Source organism: Etheostoma cragini, chromosome 3, assembly GCF_013103735.1.
Source record: "Etheostoma cragini isolate CJK2018 chromosome 3, CSU_Ecrag_1.0, whole genome shotgun sequence".
Lineage (NCBI taxonomy): Eukaryota > Metazoa > Chordata > Actinopteri > Perciformes > Percidae > Etheostoma > Etheostoma cragini.
Genome location: NC_048409.1, coordinates 10,897,330 through 10,906,751, shown reverse-complemented (window position 1 = coordinate 10,906,751; position 9,422 = coordinate 10,897,330). Strand labels below are relative to the sequence as shown.

The following is a 9,422-nucleotide window of genomic DNA, read 5'->3' as shown; positions in this document are numbered from 1 at the left end:
TAATCTACTCAAGTAAAAGTAAAAGTATAGTGATTTAAAACTACTCCTAGAAGTACAATTTTTTCAAAAACTTACTCAGGTAAATGTAACGGAGTAAATGTAACTCGTTACTACCCACCTCTGCATCTTGCACTCATCAGACCGACCAACCAACCAAACATTTTATGCACAGTAATACGCATGATATTCTACGAAACTAGGCGACCGCCCGCTGGTCCCGTGGTGCTGGCTCCAGTCTTGACAGAGGTCGGCTATAAGGCTTTGTGAGGCAGAGTGGCAGTTGCTAGCCGTTGAGTGGCTTTCAGCCGGGTACAGAAGCCGGCTACAGAGCTCCATCGTATGAGCGGCAGTTGGTTGCCGGAGAACAGCCAATTCAGACACACTAACCTAGTTTTACCATTTACAGGAGTACTGTGGCAAAACAAAAATTCAACTTTGCGCCTACATGTTCACATGCACTCTTGTTTTCTTGTTCACATGTAAAAAAAGTGCATAATAATAAGCATTCTGGGTAAGTGTGATGTGTGTGTGTTGATATTTTGGGATGCCACCTTGAGTCCCAGTAGAAGTGAGGCAGCAAGCAGGAGGGAGGAGAGAGGATAATGATCCTACTGATAATGGGGGAGTGGAACTTGGTAAATGAGGCTGGATATGCACGGTGCTGCAGGCTGTTCCTTTACACCCAGTGTCACTCAAACCCACACTCTCACACACACACACACACATCACATCACATCACATCACAGCTCCTGAGGTATACAGTACAGTATGTGCAAAATCTTGCCACATACAAATTAATGGCACTTTCTCTTTCTTCTTTGCTTCCTATGTGCCAATGTGTGTATGTATGTGTGCAGAATACCTGAGTTTATGTGTTGCTGAGAGCATGAGTGCTATTAATAAAACATTGTTACCACTAGCACTGCTTATAAGGAGGTCGCGCCTGTTTCCCTGAAACAAAAAGCAGTTTTAACCCTCATCTCTATGCAGGTGAGATTTCCTGACATTTTTGGCAACATTTGGCTACAGCAGAGTTGGTGTTGTTAGTGGATTAACAGCTTTTACAGACAAAATGACAATAATACCAAATTGAAACAAACTAAATGGTGCTCACTAGATTACATAAACAACACTACTGTTGCAGATGCAAATAAATTGCCAGGTTGAAATTGTGTTTTAATTTAAAAATCTATGTTTCTATCATCAAATAACCATTCTTTCTGATAATCCATCAAACAAATCCATTCATAACATTAGTAGCAACTTGTTATGCTAACAGACAAAAACACGCAGGAAAAATGTACTAAAGCAATAAATCATTTTACAAAACTAACTGATAAAACAGATGAAATGTTAAATAAAATTAAAAAAGATCTACTTTAATTTGACTGACTGGATTTCACCTCTTGGTTTGCTGTCCATTCCTTCTCTTCTTCCCCTTTCTAACTATGTGTTCTGAAAAAAAAACATGAAATTATCCTATATAGTATCACATTTCTTACATCCATAAAGTCCTACTTTACTATCTGAATGTAGAGAGACCTAACATGTAATTCATGTTTACCAGCAAATTGTGTCCCATCTGCTGGATGACCCACTTACAGTTCAGAAATCCTGCATGGAAACTGTCTTCAGAGTCAAGATTGATACTTTGATTACCTCTGCAAAGCCCCAATCAATAGATTCCAGAGCTAAGATGATTCATAATTGGATCAATCTGCTGCTCTTCACATTACCACTGTCCCCAATCAGACATTAATGATCAATTATGGCCATGTTGCTGGGCAAGTAGAGATCAATAAGATAATGTGGTGGTGGTTATGGGATCGGAGAAGACATAAAGGCTCTCTTGATATAAGAAAAAGGGAGGGAGAGAGAGAGATAGAGAGAGAGAGAGAGAGAGAGAGAGAGAGAGAATGAGAATGGAAGGTTAAAAAATTAAAGATAGAAAGAAGAAGAAACAACCTGCTGTAATGCTAAAAGTACAGAGAAATATGCAGTAGTTTGGTTTTTCTAATGAGAAGTATTATAACATACACTATGTTTGGTATTAATTCATCATTAACTTCATTTTCCTTGAGAACATAAAAATGTAATGTTTAGATGAATTTTACCAGTTACATTTTCTTTCATTATTTCAGTGATTTTCATTGTTAACTGTTGTAGATTGTTGGTGTGGAGGATGCATTTCAAAACATATATATATATATATATATATATATATATATATAGTGAGGATAATAAGTATTTGGACACCCTGCTATTTTGCAAGTTCTCCCACTTAGAAATCGTGGAGGGGTCTTAAATTGTCATCGTAGGTACATGTCCACTGTGAGAGACATAATCTAAAAAAAATCCAGAAATCACAATGTATGATTTTTTTAACTATTTATTTTTATGATATAGCTGCAAATAAGTATTTGAACACCTATCTGTCAGCTACAATTCTGACCCTCAAAGACCTGTTAGTCTGCCTTCAAAATGTCCACCTCCACTCCATTTATTATCCTAAATTAGATGTACCTGTTTGAGGTTGTTAGCTGCATAAAGACACCTGTCCACCCCATACAATCAGTAGGAATCCAACTACTAACATGGCCAAGACCAAAGAGCTGTCCAAAGACAGTAGAGACAAAATTGTACACCCCCACAAGGTTGGAAATGGCTACGGGGAAATATCCAAGCCACTTGGGGAAAAAAGGTCCACTGGAGCAATCATTAGAAAATGGATAAGCTAAACATGACTGTCAATCTCCCTCGGACTGGGGCTCCATGCAAGATCTCACCTCGTGGGGTCTCAATGATCCTAAGAAAGGTGAAAAATCAGCCCAGAACTACACGGGAGGAGCTGTTCAATGACCTGAAAATAGCTGGGACCACCGTTTCCAAGGTTACTGTTGGTAATACACTAAGACGTCATGGTTTGAAAACCAGCACATGTCAAGGCCCGTCTTAAGTTTGCCAATGACCATTTGTATGATCCAGAGGAGAGATGGGAGATGGACACATCAATCAACAGTGCACAACAATAACTTACCATTTATATAAAAAAACATAAATACATATATACAATACAATATACATGTTGTATATTGTATCATCAGTACAGTCATTGGAGTGCAGTTCTGCAGTAAACTCCTAATGAAGGTATGATCCAGCATGGTTTACAATTAGCATAGTTCATTATTATCATCCATGTCTGTATGATCTGCCTTCATTACTGCATGTTTGCCAATGCAATTGTATTTGTATAGCATGCCAGGCAATTGGAAAGTAAAATTGAGAAGACGAAAAAAAAAGATAAAAGAAATATATATAGAAGGCAGGCTGGAAAAACCTAGCAGCTTATTCACAAGTCTGACGTAATCCTGAAACACTTTAATATTTAATTGAAGTGTCGTGAAATTAAAAGGCTCAAGGAGAAGAGGCAGAGGACGAAAGAAAGAAGAGACACATAGATAGAGAGAGAGAGAGAGAGAGAGAGAGAGACAGAGAGCGAGAGAAATAAAGAGAAAAAGAGAAGAGAGGGAGAGAAAGATAGTGGGTCCTACTGTAGATAAGACACTGAAATACATAACAGCAGATCACCTCTCGTTTTTAATTACTAATTTCTTGATAATGGGTTATTATCTTGCGAGGAGAGGCCCTTGACTAGCATTAGAGGGAAAAAGAAGGGGGTGTTTGCTGACTGAGAGTGTCCTCGAGTCTACACAACAACATCAACAGTCTGTTTTGGTTTCAACAATTTGGACCAGCTTTTCTGAATCTGTATGCTTTTAAATCCAGATAGATATGGTATTGATGCCCAGTAAAGAAGGAGAGGAACACCCTCAGGAACAGAGCTCGGATGCATTGTGACCCAGGGTTTCACAAGACCGGTGGACTACTCCCTGCTTCTATTTTGCCGAACTGTCCCAACAAAGCAGAACAGGGACCCCCTGTGGATTCTACTAGACAATGAAAATGCGACAGGACCACTCTGAAGTAAGGGCTGCTATCATTTGTAAACTGTCCTACAAACATCTTAGTGCAGTGTAGATTCCAATACAAAATAAGACATTTTTTCATGTGATTCATTTTAAATTGCTTTTCTTGGCACTTGAAAAAAAAAACATGCTACAGGCTTTGACTAATTGAGATGCACCCCCATCCTCCCAGTCACATTCTCTCTCTCACACACACACACACACACACACACACACACACACACACACAAGCATATCACATCCAGCATGTCACATGGACATAACAATATTACCTCAGAGTGTGTGACATGACATGTCCGAGGTGTGAAAGGGCCCATGCTGGACTTGACATGCCGGTGGCAGGTGATTAGCAGAGCGTCAGACCTCGCTGCCCCCCATCAGACATTATCACACTGAAGGCTCCGTCTCCATAATACTTAATTATAAAAGTCATATGAATATCCTTCACATGTCTGCAGGCATTTGCAATGAAAGCCAGAGCTGGAGGGCACAGACAGAAACGGCGAGTGTTGTTTTTAGTCAATTTTAGTTGCAGTCACAGTTTGCAGAGGATGTAAATTCTGTAGCTTCTAGATCTCGAGTCAGACTCTCTCAACATAGGGTGGTGATGGAGTGCTGAGAGGTCACTAATGATTCTGTCAATCAATACCTGGGCCGGTGTGTCACAGCAAGTCGTCTTACTTCCTGCCAGGACTGTCACTCACAGTGGAGACCCAGCACACTCACACATGCACCGCTACCATGCAGTACATCTTATCTAGGTGAGTTATTATGAAAAGAGGGATTATGGCAATTAAATCTGCAGCCCACAGACCCAGCATCACAGGAACAAGAAAAGGAGTATTAAACCCACGTAGGCCACCTCTTCAATCAATTTGCACCTAATGAATGAAAATAAATGATTAAACAAGTGAATCGCCTCCATGAGGCTCCAATAAACCTAAACTAATTCAAGGGAATCCTTAATCGCCTGACCTAGGCTTTGTGCATTGTCCGTGGTATTACAGTAACAGGATTTTAAAAGCATTGGCTGCAGTTACACCCATCTTCCAGTGGCAAAGAGACTGGTGGGGGTTAGCATTAATTTCCAAAGCCTTATGTTGCATTTGCATAATTACCATAAATCATCACAGGGATGTTCTGGTCCACGGTGGAAGAGAAGTGGGGAAAGGCTATTGGGAAATGCCATTTTTTTTGGAAGGGTGACAGTGTGCAGTAGACCGCTGGCTTAATAGCTGACATTGTAATGATTAAGAATAATTGTCTGGTTCTTGAAAACAGTGTACATGGCATGGCATGTCTTTGTTTCTAGGAAACTGAAGGTTTATACTCTAAAAGGTCTGCAGTATCTAAGTACCGGTGGTTGCAAAATAAGTGAGTGCTGCCTTGCATATATATCTTCCAGATTAGTTACAATCTGGAAGATCTCCGTTTTGATCTCTTTGTGTGGCGATAAGCTGTAATTGCAGGTGTGTTTTTGGATCTCACTTCCCAGAGTCTGTAGAGTTAGTTCCACCTACCCACTCTAGTGGACCAACCGCTGCTGGGTGATGCAAAACGCATCACTAACTGTGCGCTGGGCTCACTCACCAGTGTGTTACCTCATCTAATGATGGATAGTGACTTAACAGACATTCATTTAAATAACTATCTTATGACAAGTGGTACTTTTCTTAAACATATGAAAAACTGCTTTAAGAATAATTGTGTCTTGCTACCGGCGGCTACTGATGTACAGGGATGTTTCTAAGTTTAAGAATATTTATCTATGATTCATGATTTAGTTTGTGGCCTCTGTTTTTCCTTTTCTGAAACATGTATAGAGGGTTATATGCTCTACAGATTGTAAAGCCCTTTGAGTGCAAGATGGGCTGCTATACCAATACATTAGCCTCGATTCTGACTTGATTTTGTGTAAACGCTGGTAGTGCTTTATTTTAATATAAATTGTGAACAAAGACCATCAACAAACAAAAAGTGACACAAAAGCACTTTTCTTTTCCATTGGCTGACTAATTGAGCACCGGTGGGCCGTCTTTGTCTACATATCAGTGAATGGTACAACCATGAGGTGAAAGTAGAGTAAATACAACAGAATGGAGCCCCAGGGAGTCTGAGGGTTATTCATACCATAACAATGCTGAGGCCTTAGTGTAATAATCATTCTCCTGGCCTGATACAATATGTGACCTTTCCTGCTTTCTTCAATCTATATTAATGAAAGGCTGGCTTGTGGAGTGAATAGAAAAAGACTGCCAGGAATAAAATCATGCAAGCTCAGTGATAGGGCAACAATTTGGACTTTATATTGGATTAGATGGGAGATAATGAATGTGAGGGGTTAAATGCTTTGACAGAGGTTTCGCCTATGCAGGCTGCTGGCTCAGTAATCTGCTGAATGCTTTGTGTAGTGATGAATTTAAGTCAGTTACAGAAAAGTCATTGGGTTATTTCAGGACAGCTCCAAGCTGACCTAGAAGTTAACCCAGAGACCTGAATGGGAAGTGAAACATTGCTGAATATTTCTTATCTCTGGGGAGTCCACTCCTGCTTTAAGTAACTGCACTGCACACAAAGAGTAGACCTACGGTTACTCCACGGAAATTCCCCAAATGTTGCCTTACTTCACCTTTTTTTAATCTCTCCTGCCTCCTGTTACTGCAGCTGCATGACCTGATAAAGGCAAGAGTACCGTAGGTGGGTTTGCAAGTGATAAAGAGACAGACAAAGAGTGAGAAGGCAAACAAGAAAGATTCAGAGAGGATCCGCGGGAAGCATGAAGAAAGAAATGAGAAAAAGAAAGAGACATTAAATATGAAAAGCAGAGGCAAAAATAAACTATGACATGACAGCAAAAGAGGAGGAGGAGGGGGACATTAAGAGAGCATTGATGGAGAGGGCAGAGAAGGAGAAGCATGACAGCTGGCAGACGGGGAAGGCGGTGCTGCTCTGCTTGGCCCAGTCTCACTGCACCTTAGCAGGCCAGATGGGCTAACCTGCCACTGTGTGCCCTTCACCCGCCAACACACACACACACACACACACACACACACACACACACACACACACACACACACACAACAAAGTAAATGCATTTTCTGTACCTTCACGTCCCCCTTGTTAACCTGGCACGGTGCTCTACAATAGGTTTTAACCCAGTTCTGAGCTTGAGCTTAGATATGTGTAGAATCATGAAGCACGGATATACAAAAAAATGCCTTAAGTATAACGTAAAAACAAGTAAAAATAACAATGTTTGTGTCCTGTACCCAGTATTAAAATGCACAGGTATAACAGGGCTAGAGTTGTATAACTTTTGCAATCTTGAGGTCAAATTGCATGTTGGCTTCAACTGGTCCAATTACTCCATTTACTGTGATACATGATCTCCCTCTAGTGTCAAATCCTTTCTACTACATCCTATATCTCATTTCAGCACTGATGCAATGGATAGCTCTCGTACTCAACATGAAGGCCACAAATAAACTGAGAAGTACGACAGGAGAATAGACTTCATTCTGAAATTCATTAAAACACTTTCAAGTTTCTCCCATTAAAAAACCAAACATCTTTTTCTCTGGATGTTAGTTTTTATCCTGATTTCTCAAGTAATTTAGTGGCAATCCTGCTAGAAAAACATTCGGCCAGCGCCCAAACACTATTGATTGATGTCTGGTTATAAAAAGACATCTATCATCTAGACAGTCTGAAATTAAAGCTGCAATGTACTGTGTGTCCACATGCCTGTGTCTGTGTGCATGCATGCGCTCACTCTCCCTTGTGTGTGTGCATGTGTGTGTACTTGTAGGTGGTTGGGGGGGCTTTGTGTTGGTGCAGTATTATGAAATAATAAAACTTAGACAGCTGATTCATATCTGGGCATAAAAAATAGATTTGGTTAGGTTCCTCTTTAATGAAACCTATACTTTCTGCCTCCCTCCATGGTGTTGCTATGGATCAAATGGATCGATTATAGAGATATTCAGACATGCTCTATTTTGCAGGATTGCCATGGCAATGAGTGAGCTGTGTTTTAACGTGAAAGATCGTTTACACATTAAAGAGCCGCTACATACACTGCTGGGAATATCACAGTCATCCCCCCTGAAAAGACACGGGGATGACAAAATAGCTTGCTTATAGAAATATACAAAGACCTGCTAACACACACACACACACACACACACACACACACACACACACACACACACACACATGTGCTGTAGTGTCATGCAGTACAGTTTTGTGAAAGACTGATGTTACAGACCCAAAGGTTACAAATTCAATCACTTTAGAGTTGGCTGCCACATCGCCTTGTCTTCTTTCTTGTTTATGTGTGTGTGTGTGTGTGTGTGTGTGTGTGTGAGCGTGTGTGTGTGTGTGTGTGTGTGCATGAATCCATGAATGCATACAGACCCTGCCTTGTGTGGATTGACAATGTATCGCTGGGTTGACAGAAATAAAACATGTGGAGGGTGGAGCTGTCACATTCACCCGATGCATTACTTTACAGAAAAGGGGACACAAAGAGAAAGTGTATAAAGCAAGACAGAGTTATGATAATACAGCAGATATGGTGAGGGCCGTTGCAATCAGTCAGGTAAAAAAAATATACTGTATATTGTATGAAAGTAGAAAGGTGAGCCTCCGTTTTCCACGGAAGAGAGCGGAGCTACAGTGTTAGCACATTCAACCAGTGAACTAACAACGCTATCCTCTATCTCCCTTGGCCATGCACACACACTTGCACGCATTATCTCTCAATAGTGATCCGCCTTTGTCAGAAGGTCTGATTAACTGAGCTAAGCATTTCCTGGCCATCCTAAAGGATCACAAACACATCCACTGCTGTCTACATGTGCGTGCTGTATGTGTGTGTAGAGAATATACACTGCCTCCTCACTTTATCCACAAACTTCACGACCTGAACACAGACCAGTCAGCTGCTCCCACCACGTGCTACTGTAAAGCTACCAGCTATGAAGAGAGCACACATTTTATTCCTGTGTCTCACCACTTGAATTCTCTTCACTCATAATGACCCATCTGACCCCTTTATATCAACAAGAATCCTAATCAAACAGTCTTCTTTGTCTGTTTTTCCCGTAGAGATTGGGTGGACAAGTACCACCTAAGTGCACTCTTACACAGAACTCTCCTGGCTGTCTCTGAGATTTAACCTGCCTGTTGACTTCAGGCTCAGAGATTAGTAGAGAAGTGTACACCCACTTGCGATTCAACCACAAGTCGGCAGACAACGTTAGTATAGAATATTAATGACCAGAACAGACGCAGTAGAGAAAATCCTGGGGATTTATTAAGTGCTGGTTTAATGAAGGGACTACGAGCTGAAGAGAATGGCTGTTTCGCTGATTTCAATTCTCAGTGTGTCTTTGCTGTGAGCAAAGGAATGTGTATGTCAGACCTAATCCTTAT

General features: G+C 40.8%; 1 protein-coding gene across 1 annotated transcript in view; it reads right to left on the bottom strand.

Annotated features, from left to right (window-relative positions):
• schip1 (schwannomin interacting protein 1) overlaps positions 1-9,422 on the bottom strand; it is a 209,214-nt gene that overhangs the window by 132,805 nt on the left and 66,987 nt on the right. The gene's annotated exons all lie outside the window — the stretch shown is intronic.